At 40.6% G+C, this 16,966-nt stretch overlaps 1 protein-coding gene across 3 annotated transcripts in view; it reads right to left on the bottom strand.

Annotated features, from left to right (window-relative positions):
- TANC2 (tetratricopeptide repeat, ankyrin repeat and coiled-coil containing 2) overlaps positions 1–16,966 on the bottom strand; it is a 1,188,344-nt gene that overhangs the window by 131,069 nt on the left and 1,040,309 nt on the right. The gene's annotated exons all lie outside the window — the stretch shown is intronic.

The following is a 16,966-nucleotide window of genomic DNA, read 5'->3' as shown; positions in this document are numbered from 1 at the left end:
CAATCAAAACATTTTTTCAACAATTGAGGTCCATACTTGTAAAATTTCTTTACAAAGGGAATAGAGATGGATTTATAACATAAGTTCACTGTTCCCTCAGGGTCTTAATGCCGAAATCGAGTGGAAGTCTTATATTTAAGATATATGGACTAGATACATCGTATTGAAATTCTTTCCATTTTGACATCTGAGCAGCTAACAGCTGATTGGATATAATGTTCATTTGAGGAATAGGCTGCCCGTCCTAAATGTGGTGATCCACAATGGTGTGGGATATGCTGGATTTCTACTTATTTTTGAACAAATGTAACTTTGAGATTTGCCTGAAACAAGCAGATATAATTTATAACAGGACGCATGATTATCTTTACTCTTGAAATACACATACAGTAAGACCAGGTTGTGGTTTCACCACTGTTTGACAGCTCAGTTGTGCTGATGTAGCAAATAACGTTTCTTCACTTGTACGCGCACTCGTCACTTTCTTATTTAAAAGCAGCACGCTGAAATGGCGGCAAAAACACGCACGGTTCGGGTTTATACAAGCAAAAACTGTCTCGCCAGTAAGAATATGCTCTGATGTGGGTGAGTTTTGGACTTTTGATAGCACATTTTTGCATACAAAGTTATTTCTGCATGTTCTTTTCAGTTCAGTGAGCCACAGAATTGGAGGCTCCTGAGCGTATGCATTACCCCTGAAGCAGAATAATTCAAAACATAGCGTTATGTCGGGCTTCTGGCTAAGCACTGCAGTTGAAGGCTAATACATCCTCATATTTTGGACAATGAAGAAAACTCCATCTGAAGGAAGTAACTTTCTTTTGATTCTTATTTTTATGTATAAAATAAATCATAAAAAATTGTTTGAACTGCTGTGCTAGGAGTCCTATGATTATGAATGACCCATTCAAATTGATCAAACGAAAATAGGTCCTTTCACTCTTGGGTGTTATGATGGTCTCTTTAATCCTATGCTGGTTCTATATAAATAATTTGAAAATTGCGAGGTTTATGTGAATGCCATTTTTGATGAATTTGATAACATGAACAACAGAAAAGTGGGATTTTAAAAAAAAAAATATGAAACCTTCATCACCTAAATTCAAACCAGTGAAAGATATCAAGACAACAGTGCGAGCGGTCAGGGCCTTCAAGGGATTCAATGAATTCTCAGCCCATAGGAGTTGCTACAGGGTGGCAAATGCCACTCCAAATTTATACATCGGATCAGGCAGGGATAAACCAAATCCCTGCCTGATTTGATCAATGGCATCACACCTCGCTACCCCCTGCCCCTCCCCCATGGGCAGCAGGAGTCGTGTTTATCTAAATGTCATCTCCTGCTGCCGTGGGGCCAGTCTCGCTGTTCGTACCGCAAGTCCAGTCCCGCGACAACAGATGATGTTTGAATAAGGCAACTCCTGCTGCTGCTGCCTACTCCACAACTCAGCAGGCCATGCAGAGCCTGTGCTGCAGCGGCTGAAGAGAGGAGAAAGATGCAGTGGCCACCAGCAGACCTCATCCTCTGGTGGCCAAAGCGAGGAGGAGGACACAGCGGCTGCAGGGGACCCCATCCCCGTTGGGCGGCTGAAGAAGAGGCCCAGGCCCTGTGTGTGTGTGGCTGGGTGTGTGGGTGACTGCTTCAGTGTGTGGGTGGCTATTTGTGTGTGTATGGATGACTGCTTGTGTGTATGTAGAGGGGTGACATCCTGTGTGGGTGGGTGGATGAGTGTGGCTGGGTGAGAGCCTATGTGCGGGGATGGAGCTGGGGATGAATCTGTGAATGCCTGTGTGTGTGTGTGTGACTACCTAGGTGGGTGGGTGAAAGATTGAGCATGTGTTTGTGGGTGGATGACATCTGTATATATGTGGGTGAGAGGCTGTGCGGCTGTGTATGTGAGAGAGGCTGTGTATGTGTGGAGGTGGGTAGGTGACCACTTATGTGGGTGATTGCATGTGTTTGTGACTGCTTGTGTATGGGGGGTGTGAGAGCCTGTGTATGTGTGTGTGTGTGTGACTGCCAATGTATGTGTGGATGACTACCTCGGTGGGTGGATGAGAGCCTGGGTGCATGTTTGAAGATGATATCATTTCCTGTGTATGGTGAGTAAGAGAACATGCCATACTGGGTCAGACCAAGGGTCCATCAAACCCAGTATCCTGTTTCCAACAGTGGCCAATCCAAGTCATAAGTACCTGGCAAGTACCCAAACATTAGATAAATTACAAGCTACTATTGCTTATTAATTACCGTAATAGCAGTTTATGGATTTTTCCTCTAGGAACTTATCCAAACCTTTTTTAAACCCAGTTACACTCTCTGCTGTAACCACATCCTCTGGCAATGAATTCCAGAGTTTAACTATGCTGTGAATGAAAACAAATTTTCTTGGATTTGTTTTAAATAAGATACTTTCTAACTGCATGGAGTGCCCCCAGGTCCTTCTATTATTTGAGAGAGTAAATAACCGATTTACATTAACTTGTTTGTGTCCTTTCATGATTTTGTAGATTTCTATCCTATCCTCCCCTCAGTCGTCTCTTCTCCAAACTGAACAGCCCTAACATCTTTAGCCTTTCTTCATAGGGCAGCCGTTCCATGCCCGTTATCATTTTGGTCACCCTTCTCTGCACTTTCTCCAGTGCAGCTATATTCCTTTTGAGATGTGGTAACCAGAATAGCACACAGTATTCAAGGTGCGGTCTCACCATGGAGCGATACAGAGGCATTATGACATCCTTCATTTTATTTGCCACTCCTTTTCTAATAATTCCTAACATTCTGTTTGACACTGAGCAGACGATTTCAATGCATTATCCACTATGATGCCTAGATCTCTTTCCTGGGTGGTAACTCCTAAGATATAACCTAACATTGTGTAACTACAGCAAGGGTTATTTTTCCCTATATGTATCATTTTGCACTTGTACACGTTAAATTTCATCTGCCATTTGGAAGCCCAATCTTCCAGTCTCACAGGGACCTCCTGCAATTTATCACAATCCGCTTGAGATTTAACTACTCTACATAATTTTGTGTCATCCGCAAAATTGATCATCTCACTTGTCGTACCCCTTTCCAGATCATTTATAAATATATTAAAAAGCACCGGTTCAAGTACAGATCCCTAAGGCACTCCACTGTGAAAACTGACAATTTAATCCTACTCTCTGTTTTCTGTCTTTTAACCAACTTGCCAATCCACAAAAGGACATCATCTCCTATCCCATGACTTTTAGTTTTCTTAGAAGCCTCTCATGCGGGTCTTTGTCGAATGCCTTCTGAAAAACCAAATACACCACATCATCTGGTTCACCTTTGTCTACATGTTTATTCAACCTTCCAAAAAATGTAGGAGATTTGTGAGGCAAGACTTCCCTTGGGTACATCCATGTTGGCTGTGTCCCATCAATCCATGTCTATCTAAATGTTTTGTGATTTTATTCTTTTTAACACTTTCCACGATTTTTCCCGGCACTGAAGTCAGGCTCACTGGTCTATAGTTTCCCGGATCACCCCTGTATCCCTTTTCAAATATAAGGGTTACATTGGCCATCTTCCAGTCTTCAGGTACATCAGATGATTTTAATGATAGGTTACAAATTAATTGAAATAGGTCTGAAATTTCATTTTTTAATTCTTTCAGAACCCTGGGGTATATACCATCCAATCCAGGTGATTTACTACTCTTCAGTTTGCCAATCAGGCCTACCACGTCTTCCAGGTTCACTGTGATTTGGTTCAGTTAATCTGAATCATCACCCATGAAAACCTTCTCTGGAACGTGTACGTGCGTGTGTACGTATGTGTGCGTGTGTGTGTTTGAGAGCCTGTGTGTGTATACGTGGTTGCCAGTGAGTGTGTGTATGACTGTGTGTGAGTGTGTGTATTTAGGTGGCCTATGTGGGTGAGAGCCCGTGCATGTTTATTTTTATTTATTTAAAAGTGTTTGTATACCGTCTTTACAAACAGTGTTTAATCAAAACGGTTAATTGTGTTTGTGTGTGGGTGAGAGCCAAGGCGTGTTAGTCTGTGTGTGGAGGACAGCCTTTGTGTGTTTGAGTGAGTGAGAGGATAAAGTATGTTTAGCTCTCCATCCCCCAATCCACAACAATCTCAGAGTGGCTGGAAATGGAATCATCCCAGGTATGAAGAGAAGGAGATTTTTAAAATCCTTATTAGTTTGCTATCTGCTGTTATGAAATATTATGTTGGTATTTTGAGATATTTTATAAACATTTTTATGAGGTTTTAATTATTGGATGTTCTTTTCATTAGTTTTTAAATATTCTTTTTATTAGTATGGTTTTACTTTTTTTGATTGATGTTTTATATTTCTTAATTTTATTGTTTGTTGGCCTCTTATTTTGCCTCTTGTAAGAGTCTTTCTATGTTCTGTAGTTTGATCCAGGTGAAGGATTCTGCTAGTTTATAGTTTCTAGGGGTCTATAGCAGTCTATCTTGTTCTGTTTTTAATAGGACGTGTATTGGTCTTCTAGGGCCTGATGCTATATTTGTAATGCTGCTCTTTCCTGGGTAGGGCTGTTGCTGTTGCGTCCTGGGAGTTAGTATTGTATTGAAATGGCAGAATTGTCTCTTGGTAGGCTGTGATAGCTTTTATTGGAGCTAGGTAAGCATTATCCAAAAATACTGTATGTGAGTTATTGAGACAATATAGGACCTGCTTTAGATGTGAATGTCTATGATCTGACATCTAAAGAAGGAACTTATGTAGTTTTAAAAGCTTTTCTACAATATTTTTAGGTACATCTATTTTTTTTTTTTACAGGCATTTTAGGCATCCTGGCTTGTTTTGTTTTGGAAATAGAAGGTATATTGGTATTTTAGAGCCTGATGTAATAATATCTGTAGTATTGCCTTTCATAAGTAAAGTTGTAGTTTGAGTGCTGTATCTGATATGGGAGATATTCTATATTGTAATTGTTTATTCGTGGTTTCCTGAGGAGCAAGTGTACACTCATTACATGTTACAACAGGCTTAATGCCATATGGGTTTCATATACCTTTTAAATCTAAGGGAGAAGGGGTTGAGAGAGCGAGACTGCTGTAGACTGGGGGGGGGGGGGGGGAAAGAGGGCACATGGGCGGTGCATGTGGGAGGGGAGAGGGGATTGAGAGAGTGAGACTGAATCCCTTGCTATAAGTGTCACTGCTTGTCACTGCAAGACAGGACAATAGTAATTCAGTTAATGGTTATTCTCAGCTGTTAAAACATGTAATGACCTGCCCAGAATACGGCAGTCTTCTTCAGGGCTACACAAGAGGCTTAGAAACATACCAATCCACAAGATGCTTTTGTCCTTTAATCGCTGTATCCAGTTGTAATATCTGATGTAGTTTGACACAATAAGCATCTAGACTCTGAGAGACTTGCAGGTTCTTCAGTCCACCAACTTACCCAACTGCTTCAGGTAAGCAGTGAATAAGAAACTAGATTCCAGCATTTGTACATATTTTCACATAATTTATAGCATTCAATATATTCATAGCCTTCATATTAATTTAAATATAAGCAATGATGGTGGCTGGTTATACCACGGACACTGATGCCTGGTTATGTCCAAATCTGAATGTACACTTCCAATAAAAACAAAATTAAAATGGATGTTTTTTTTAAGGTTAACTTCATCCCACACAAAGAAATATAATAAGAGAATCTATTTCAGCAGAACTTCAGGAGAAAATGTTATGTGGGGCATGTAATTCATTGCCACTATTCAGGTGGCTACATCACTTTTCAACTAAACCACTGAATTTTTCCATCATTTTCAGGATGCATAAAATATATTACAGCACACTGTATTGCACACAGGGCAAGATGTACTAAAGGATTTTTCCAATTTGTGTGAATGGGGAAAAATGTTTAGTACATCTGACCCACAGAGAGCACTACAAAGCAGAAGGAAAGCTGACCATCTAGATAAAAGGGATTCCCAAACCCAAAGAAAGCTTTTTAAATTAACTATGTCTGAAAGGAAATGTTACCTGGCGCATGTACTCATGGACACAAACACTCAGTAAGTGAGCGGGTACACCATCATTCGCACATCTTTGGAAAAAAATGTACCATCAGATTCTTACTCTACCACAAAGCAGACAGATTATTACACCATAATATCCATTCTTTTGGGGGCTTTTTAATTGATTTTAGTTGTAAAGGATAGCGGAGGGTGTAGATAGACATCCAAGGAAACAAAGCAGCTATATCGTTAAGCAATTTTACCAGAATCTCTATTTAGGAGAACTACAGGACCATGAAGCCTTTTTAAAGGTATTAATTTTTTTAAATCCTATGGGCCTGATGGATTTACCTCTGAGTTCTTTAAGATTTTAATACAGCATGTTGAGGCTCCTTGGTGCGCAATGTTCAATAATTTTCATAAACTGAAAAAAAATCCTCACATCTTTAAACAAAGCTACTAGAATTGCTATAATCAAGAAGGACAAAGTTCCAGAAGATCCAGCATCATACTATCTTATCACACTCCTTAATCGGGATGTAAACATATTTAATAATTTTAGAACATAAATACATAAGACTTGCCATACTGGGTCAGACCAAAGGTCCATCAAGCCCAATATCCTGTCTCCAACAGTGGCCAATCCAAGTCACAAGTACCTGGCAAGTACAAAAAAAGCTTCTTCCAGATTAACTTCTGCAGACCAAAAAGGTTTTATCCCATGTAGACCTGCAACAGTTAGGGGCGGATTTTAAATGCCCTGCGTGCGTAAATCCGGGCGGATTTACGCGCGCAGGGCCCTCGCGCGCCTATTTTGCATAGGCCGCCGGCGCGCACAGAGCCCCGGAACGCGCGTAAGTCCCGGGGTTTTTTTAAAAGGGGCGGGAGGGGGTGTGACCGAATGACGCGGCGTTCCGGGGGCGTGGCCGCGGCCTCCGGACCAGCCCCCGGGACTGGAACACGGAGCGGGGCAGCCGGCCGACGCGCGCAGATTTACGTCTGCTTTTCACAGGCGTAAATCGTGGAATAAAGGAAAGGGGGGGTTTAGATAGGGCCGGGGGGGTGGGTTAGGTAGGGGAAGGGAGGGGAAGGTGGGGGGGGGGGCGAAGGAAAGTTCCCTCCGAGGCCGCTCCGAAATCCGAGCGGCCTCGGAGGGAACAGGCAGCGCGCGCTGGGCTCGGCGCGCGCAGGTTGCACAAATGTGCACCCCCTTGCACGCGCCGACCCCGGATTTTATAAGATACGCGCGGCTACGTGTGTATCTTATAAAATCCAGCGTACTTTTGTTTGCGCCTGGTGCGCAAACAAAAGTACGCGATCGCGCAATTTTTTAAAATCTACCCTTTAGTGTACACAAAATCATAGCTGCCTTAGAATTTACCAGTAGACTAAAGCAGGAATTTTTACTGTGTCAATGCTTGACAGAATTTCATGGGGTGTCTGTTTCTTTATACTTAAAAAATCTGGGCTTACAAGTAATAATACAAAATATTAAAGCTCTTTATGCTAGCCCGGTAGCTGCTGTGATTGCTAATAGCTGTATTTCAGAGTGTTTCACCCTAAGCAAAGAAACTAGACAGGGTTGTTCTCTCTCTCATGTTCTCCATAGGCAAGCAGCACACAAGTGGGTGACATTATATAACGCTTGCAGCCTGACCCAAAAATTACGGTATTAAGGTTCATCTTCATCCAAACATAGGCCAGCATCAGAAGAACCTCCTATAATATTGCCAAACACTCAAGGGGGATCCCAATCATATGATTCTCTCTCATAAAATTCTGATAATGAAGAATCTATCAGACTTTCATTAGATCCCTCTCTTCAACATACCAAAAGTACATCTCCAATGGAGGATGTGTCATATCCAGCCAAGGTTATTCCATTTACTTTCCAAGAGGAGACAGAACTTAGATACAGTATATATTTTGTGTCCTAAAATACATCCAATCTCCAAAACAAGTAGTGATAGTTCCGGTTTAAAGAGTGGTACAGGAACTTGGAACTGGAGTAGCTGCCTAGTGGTTAGAGCAGCAGGCCGTGAACTAGGGAAGCCAGGGTTCAAATCCTGCTGACACTCCTTCTGACTTTCACCTTCCACTGTTTCAGGTACAAACTTAGGGCCTGATTTACTGAAGCTTTTCTCCCATTTTTTGTCTATCGGAAAAATGATTAGTGAATGAGGTTCTTAGATTGTAAACCCTCTAGGGACAGGGAACTACCTGCCTGAAACTACCTGAATGCAATCTGCTTTGACATGGCTAACCAGTCTTGAAAGGAGGAATATAAATCACAAATAAAATCAGAAAATTAAATGCCAAAGAAGAATATGGCAAATGTCATTATCTATTCTAACTGTAGCATGGAAACTGGATCTTAAGTACATGGTGCAGTTCCCAAATGAGTCAGGGATGGTGGAATCAGCTTTGAAGAAAGCAAAGCATTCTAAAACTTGTTCTAGGACTCCTAGATAAGGATAAGAATGCTAAATTATTGGATATTATGGCAAAAAAGATTTTCCAGACAGCTATGTTACTATCCAGAATAGCTGCCCATCAGCCGTACATGGTAAAATATCTGTATGTAACGGTAGCTTCACATCCATTCTAGACATGTTCCATTTGCTGGGAGATGTTTACATTTTAGATCCTCCCTAGGTATTGGTTAAGCACCCCTTTATAATATGGGTTGAGTATGCTTGAGTTTTGCAAGTTTGGAATTTTTGGGGCTGCTGATCCCAGTCGGCTTCCAACCAACAAGAAGGGATGCAGGAAGAAATCCTATCTTTTGTGTCCTCGTGTACTAGTGGGATTATTCAAGCACAGAAGCCCTGCCAGAGCTTTCACAGACCTAAAGGATTCAGTTTTGTGGAAGAAGAGAAGAACAGAGTGAATTTTTGACTTTTAGAAAATTGGCTATTTTTTTCCGATCAGTTCCCAGCTCAGAAAGGCAAATTCTCGTCTGAGGGGGACTGGATTTTGGTAATTGTGCTCTGTGTCCGGTTAAAGCAGAGTCATCAGGATCAGGGTACCACATTACTCTCCACCGAGTAGAAGTGAGGTGTGTGGTATCCCAGGAATATGAACTATTGTGAGAGTCTTTTTGTCTCTTTGAGAAGGGGGAGCTACTTTTTCTGCCACCATTTAATTTCCTGGTTTGTGGAGAGCAGTTTTTCTTCCCTATCACTGGAAAGGGACTTTGGTTAATGATTCAGAGGCTGAGCATGGATAGAAAGAGTGGCGCCCCCCTTGGTGTTATCATTCTGTTCTTCCTTATGATGATTTTTGCTATTTTTGCCTGGATTCTCTTTTTTTTTAGGTTACAGTAATGTTTTGTTTAAACACATACTCCAAGTGTCTGCCTGTTTTCTTGCAGCCTGAGAATCAGCCTGCTGAAAATGTTGAGATCTACAGTCGTGAGCATTGTGGAAGAGTGGCTAAGAGGAGAAAGAGACCATATCAGGGCCCTGGAGGCTAATCCTCTTTCCTGCCGGTTGGACCCCGGCTTCCCAGTGGCTGACTACTGCAGAAAAAATGGTGAGAAGAGTAAGAGGTCCGGAACAGTGAACTTGGCTCTGGGACCTTAAAACCATGAGGGGTTACATGTAGAAGTCTTTACAAAAGCAGAAAAACATGACCCAGCTACTTCTTACAGATACCATGAATCACTTTACTCCAGTATTACCAGAGACATGTGGAATTCGATCAGCTTACAATGCATACGATACTTGTATGTATGTGTATTTTAATATGTTTATGCTTTACTATAATCAGCTCAAAATGACCAAACGTTTCATGTAATGGAATACAAATATTTTAAATAAATAAACTATTTCCTCCAGGACCTTTGGCAGTAGCCACTGGGGCCTGAAGATCTGCAAGCATCAGATCTTAGTGAGAACGTACAACAAAAAACTGGCTGATGCTCCATACACATGAGAATCTCTTTGGAGACAAGATAAAAAAAAAACCAAAACAGTATTTCTTAATAAAAACCTCTGCTTACACTCTCACAGTTACAGCAGAGCAACCATTTACAAGTAGATAAGGTCAAACTCAACATTACAGGAGGCACACTATTCATGATGAAGACTCTAAGCTTACCCTTTTCAGTGTCCTTGCCTGCAACAGAGGCAAACACAGGCCTTCTGCTATGAAAAGAGTACAATCCAAGTCTCTGCAGCAAACACAACCAAAATCTAATCCCAGCTTTTGATTACAATATCAACAAAGCGCTCAGATTTGATTTGATCAGCCTTCCAGTGGGGGGAAGGCTTCAATATTTCAGCCCACTGGGTACTAAAGATCATACATCAGGGATATTGTTTACATTTCAGAATCTTGCCTCCAAACAATCCCATAAAGCAGAATAGCTCCAGCTTCTTCAGTGAGATCTGTCAACCCTCCTTGCAGGAAACGCAATGGAAGTCAATCCTAAGGAAGGATTCTACTCCAAGTACTTCCTCATTTCTAAGAAAATGTGTGGTCTCCGTCCCATCTTGGAACTCAGAGATTTCAACTAACACCTAAAGAAGGAAAATTCAGGATGAATTATCTAGGAACCATCCTCCCTCATTTAAAAATCAATGACTGGCTGACCACTCTGGACCTCAAAAATGCCTACATGCATATTTCAATCCACAAGGCTCACAGGAAATGTCTATGTTTCTCCATAGCCAACGACGCTTACCTGTATCATGTTCTTCCCTTTTGGCCTCCCAGCAGCACTCACAGTGTTCACAAAATGCCTCCCATTTAAGTATAGCCCCCCTGTCCCGGTCAGCTCTTGGGCACTCTGTTGCAGGATTCTACTATTAAATAGTGTTTCCTGTTTGGACTTTAATTTCCCTTCTACCAGCTTCAGTGAAGATTTTTTGTTTTGAACAGCAAGATGTGAAGAGTGGTTACTTTGAGTGCTTGTAGTAGGTGGAGAGGGGTTCCCGTAGGAGTAACTTTGCGCATGTATGGTGCAGGGGGCTTCATTCACAAAGCAGATTTCTGCACATAAATCCACTGAAAATTCTGACTAAAGTCAATAGGTACAAAGCACCCATGGTCTTTAGACTATGTAGACTGTTTGAAAATTAGCCTTTAAATGTCAAGCCGCTGATCAGGGATGCTAGTTGGCAAAATTTCACCATTTCTCTGATGTGCAAGCTTTAATAATGTCCTCTTTCATTTGGAGAGGGGAAAAAAAGCAAGATTAGGGATCACAAAATTGGTTTATCCAACTCAAAATAGGGGACTGGCATTTCCAGATATACACAATTATAATATTGCATTTTGGCAGACCAGTGACTGGCCAGCTAATAACACATACTTGCTATTGGGAATAAAGAGACAACTTGTTTCTCCTGTATGCTTAAAATAAATTCCCCATGCACAATCAGAAAAGCTGGCTGACAGTATTAAAAATAGCAGCTTATTATTTGTCCTAGTGAGGTAGGCCTGGAAAACTCTTGGAAGGAAGCTGGGACTGCCGCATAATTATTCAACTTTTCCATCTGTGGCATCATGAATTTAATATTTGACATCTGGGAAACATTAAAGAGACTGTATTGGAAATCTCTGATTGATTGTCTTTTAGCAGTAGCCTAATGCCTTAGCAATCACAAACAAACTAAACCCCTACAAATCTCAACTCTTCTAGCTTAGGCCTGGATTTTCTAAGGTTGCAGACCTTAGAAAATCTAGCGGTAACGGGGGCAGGGGGGCGAAGCGTGGGGCGGGCCTGCGAAAGCCGACAGCCATCGCACCACTGCGGTGCGCTGGCTGCCGGCTTTCGCACCGAATAACTACACCATAAAAAGTGTAGTTATTCAGCACGAAACTGGCCAGTGATGTCACCGCAGCGTCTGTCCCGGTGCCGCCCCGATTCCTCCTCTTCCGGGGCTGACTCCGCCCCCCTTTTCGCGTGCCATCTCTTTTGAAAATGACTCCCTTAGCTACTACCTTCGCTGATAGGTAGCCCCTTACGTCCTAAGGAGTCAGTATGAAGCCTAGGAATTCAACATGACTGAAACCTCACAAAGGAAACTCACATCACTAAGGTAGAAAGAACTTTATGTATCTGAGGCAGATCCTCAAACACAACTACCTTTATAAACACAATCTTGTTACTTTAATCCATGCATACAACACCAGCCACATTGATTACTGAAACTCTCTGTTCAACAGCATCTCACAATAAAGTATGAAGTGCCTCCAGATCCTACAAAGCACTGCTGCTAGAAGTTTGGTAGGACCCAAATCAACTGACCACTTTAAACCAATACTACATCAACTGCTCTGGCTCTAGTCAAAAGCAGAATAAAATGCAAAACCCTCTGCTTCACCTTTAAGTGTGTGAATCAATAGGCACCCCAAGTACCTCTCCCAACTTCTCCTACACACTCAGAAGAGAACTTCAGGCCTCCCAAACAGCTATTTTTTCTACTACTTTTCTGGACTCAGATTTTCCTCTATCAGACTTTGTGCTTTCAGCAGTTATACACCAACAACTTGAGCCGTGTTATCTCAATTTCAGGGAAAAAGCTAAGGCAAGGCTCTTCAGCCAGATTCTCTGTCAGTCTCCTGACCTAACTACCTGAACCTTCAAGTAGGGATATGTTAAACACCATTAGGCTCTCAAAGCCGTTTTAACTGCAAAGTTATTTCAAATGCTATTGTTTGATTTAAATTTGTTATACTTTAGCTTGAGGCCATTCTTAGAAAAGAATATCAAATGTCTATAAATAAACAAACATATATAAAACCTTCAACCATCTTAAAAATCCCTTATATACCCATGAGGAAAACGGTATCAGAGAAACTGATATTGTGTAAAAGATGTAATCCACTTCCCTCACCCGCAATGGGACTCAGACAGTATCAGAACTATACACCGTCAATTCAAATCATCTACCGCAGACCTCATTTTGTATATATTTAGAAAAAACTTTTTACCACTTTATTCATAAAATAAAAATCTTATCACACTCTCACTGAAAAATTGTGATCAACCAGCTAGGGCACCAATAAAAGTTCTAACCATATCAATTAGGTTTGCGGCAGTTGATGTGAATTGACGGTGTATAGTTCTGATACTGTCTGAGGCCCATTGCGGGTGAGGGACAGTGGATCACATCTTTTCACAATATCAGTTTCTCTGATACCGCTTTCCTCATGGGTATATAAGGGATTTTTAAGATTGTTGAAAATTTTGTATATGTTTATTATATATACACACATTTCCCTCTCTTTTTGTGGTTTTATTACAATTTTATAGAGGTGTGGCTCTGTGGTCGATCATTTACAAATAAATAAATACATTAATAGAGAGCTTTCAGCAGCTACAGGACAAGTTTGCAAGCCAAGCGCTATTTGGAATATCTGCAAAAGACTTGCCTATACACCTTTGTTGCTTTCCAGTTTGACTGGTTCTGTCTACATGGAATATTAAAATCTCAATTCCCATGCTTTCTAAATAGCATAAATTTCTGGATATTTCAGCCAATACAATTATAAAAAACTGGGAGGTCCATATTCAAAAGCCATTTATTCGGATAACCAAGTTATCCATTTAAATGACAAGTTTTGCTATATTCAGCCACTTGGCTAGCTAAATTATTGCCAGAAAAATGGTATCCAGTTACAATATTATTTAAATGGATAAAAAAGAAGCATTCCAGGACGTGCCAAAGTTATCCAACTAACTTAGCTGAATTTCAGTTATATCTGGCTAATTTAGCCGGATAACTTTAGACCTGCTTCAGAGTACATCAAATTCCTACAGAGGACTTATATATACCCTGTCTGGGCTTATCAATCAGATATGGCACAGTTTGACCTAGTGGTAAATGCATGACTAGTAAGGGTACCTTCTTTCATGGCATTTGGTCCTGTAATAAAATTGCAAATTTTTTGGGATAAAGTGTTTGATGCACTGTGCAGGATGCTTAAGCACACAGTAGTTAAAACGTGTCAATTTATATATTTTTGACCCATTAAAACATATTCCCATTGAAGGGAAATTTGCCAAACTCTTTCTCTGCTAAGCTTGCCTGATTGCTGGTAAGTGCATTCTAATTCAATGGTGGGAGCCACCTCCTTCAGCTATCACCTTATGGAAGATCTATGTGCATCAGGTATGATCCTCATGGAATGACTGTCATGAATTCAGAATAATATCTCCACATATTATTTCCTTACCATACAAGGCCAAGAAGTGTTTTACCAGCTTCGGTGTAACCTAAATATCCTTTCTTTCCAAAGAACTGTATGGTTTATGCAGTCTGCTTATTTCTCCTTCTTTTACTTGCACATCTAACAACACCAAAAGATCCGATCATATCACACCCAATACTCAAAAATCTACACTGGCTACCCATCCACCACAGAATACAATATAAATTCTTAACCCTGATCCACAAAGCTCTTCACAATGAGAAGCTCAACTGGCTTAACTCCACCCTATACTTTCACACTGCTCAAAGAAAACTACACTCTTCCAACACTGGACTCATTACAATACCCTCACCAAAAACAGCACACCTGACCATAACAAGGGAACGATCCCTATCGATAGCAGGACCTTCACTCTGGAACAGCTTACCGCCTCAACTCAGACTGGATCTCATAACCCAATCCTTCAAAAAAAATATCAAAACATGGTCTTTAAAAAAGCATTTCTGACAGCGACCTAAGGCCCACCCAGCAGTAAGCCATGCACCAGCTGTAAGCCTCTCTATTCTATCCTGCATTGCACATCTAATTTCTTACATTAAATTACTGCTCTCAAATGTTACATTTTTATATTACAGCTGACCATCCTATTGTACTCTGCGTTACTTTAGTATACCATTATATTCTATGTTACCATGTAAATGTCACATTGTTATACCAGTTTGACCCCTCTCTTATTCCCTCTTAAGTCCTCCTAATTTACAATACTACAAATAACGCCAAGTTCCTACGTCAAAAGACCTGAAGTCTCAACGTAATATGCCATTAACAACACCAAGTTAAAATGCCAGAAGGTAAAATATTAGAATATAAACATTACCGACGACACCAAGTCAGAATGTTAAGTTACTTTGTTAAATGTTACCAATGACACAGAATTAAAAAGTTAGTTAAGTGTCATTAAACATTACTTATGTTAGTTAAATTGTTAGTGATATGTTACCAATTACTCCATGTTAAAATGTTAAAAATGAAACGAAGTTACAATGTAAAGTAAGTAATATAAATCTTACTGGAACTGCGTTACACTGTAAACCGTTGTGATATGCCAGATCGAACATCGGTATATAAAAACAAACAAATGAATAAATAAATGAAGGGTGAGTGGGGGAGATGTGAGTCAGCCAATGTTACATTGCTCTCCCTGTTGACAGGTATTTGCACTAATAACTGCATATATTCTACTTTTTTCCCACTGCAGCTATACATTTCAATATTTAAATGTATTATAAAAGTATTTAAATATACAAAGCACACACATCATGGTGGTGCAGGGTGGTACAAATGTATAGTTTAATTTGTTTATGTAAATTCCTTTGGCACCATTTCTTTACACAAAACCTAGCTTTTCTCTACTACTTACCTACAGTAACTGAATATAATCCACTCTGAAGTACAAAAAGGTGGAATAGAAATGCATAATAGTAGTACTAATACTTATTTTAATAGGCGATCCCTGGGCTCAATACTGGGACTTGCTCCCATAGAATCTTGCTTTTCCTCCTGCTTTCTTTCAAAATCTCAGAATCCAGGGCCTTTAGATATAACTTGATATACTATCACAGAAAACACTGGAAAGACAGCCACTCTCTTAACAACATCCTTTCATTAAGAGCCTCTGAAATGTCAGAAGAAATAAATGACACCTGTCAGTAACTCAGCAGCTTGAAAGGTCTGCTGAATTCCAGCTACAGAATAAAAGTAGCGTCTGGCCACTTCTGACCCTAGGGGCCAGAGACCGGCCACTGACATCTGGTCACCTCTTCTGTGAAGAGATGCACTACACAGGAGTTTGTAATAACAATTATGTATGTTTTGCCTCGCTGAGATGTGTGGTTATAAATTTTATAAATAAATATACTGTAATGGAGGTGGGTGGGAAAGGGGTGCCCCAATATTGTTAGGTGACCAAATTTCCCCTGAGATCCACTAAACAGTAAAGCAATTTTTCACACCACTCTGCTAGGGGATCTCCTAGTGCTGACAGGACGAATCTGCTCTGTTGTCAGTGACTGTCACCCCTGCAGCTAGAAGATTTATTTTTCTTATTTTTTAATTTTATTTACATTCCACCTTTTGTGACACTTCATAGTGGATTACATTCAGGTACTGTGGGTGTTTCCCTATCCCCAGAGAACTTAGAATCTAAGTTTCTACCTGAGGCAACGGAGGGTGAAGTGGCTTGTGAAAATATTACACAACATAGAACTGCCATTTTCTCCCTTTATGTGTATGTTGGGGAAAACTAATGGCTGGCTAATGGCTGGTTTGCACTTCTCATTTCCCCAGCCTGTTTCTGGAAACTGCCTGTGGGAGCTGCAGAAGAAGAGAGAATAGCTTGGGTAATACTTGAAAACAGAGCTGTGTGTCAGTTTGAGCTATGATGTAGCACTGTGATCGGACATTCTGACTTAGGTTTTGTTAGATCTTTGCATTCTTTCAGCAAATGAATAATCCCTTCAGCTTTTTTTTTTATTTACTTGTCACACAATGACACATACACTTGCACTCTGACAATTGACTGAGAAGTTGTAAGAGCAGAAGTCTTGTAATATGAGCTTGTCATACCCTTTCTGCAAAGAACAACAGGAGATGAAATGATGTGACCTCCATAAGGATTGTGGAGGTGGATTAGTCATAACCATAATATCTATGAGGTTATAGAAACTAGTTTTAGAAGAAAGCCTGTTGCACTAGAACTGGCAGGGGCAAAGGGGGTACCTGCAGAGAAGGAAGGGGAGAAAATGGTACTATTGGCAAATAA

This window comes from Rhinatrema bivittatum, chromosome 12, assembly GCF_901001135.1.
Source record: "Rhinatrema bivittatum chromosome 12, aRhiBiv1.1, whole genome shotgun sequence".
In the NCBI taxonomy this organism is placed as follows: domain Eukaryota; kingdom Metazoa; phylum Chordata; class Amphibia; order Gymnophiona; family Rhinatrematidae; genus Rhinatrema; species Rhinatrema bivittatum.
The sequence above is the reverse complement of the archived record's forward strand: the minus strand, read 5'-3'. Positions and strand labels throughout refer to the sequence as shown.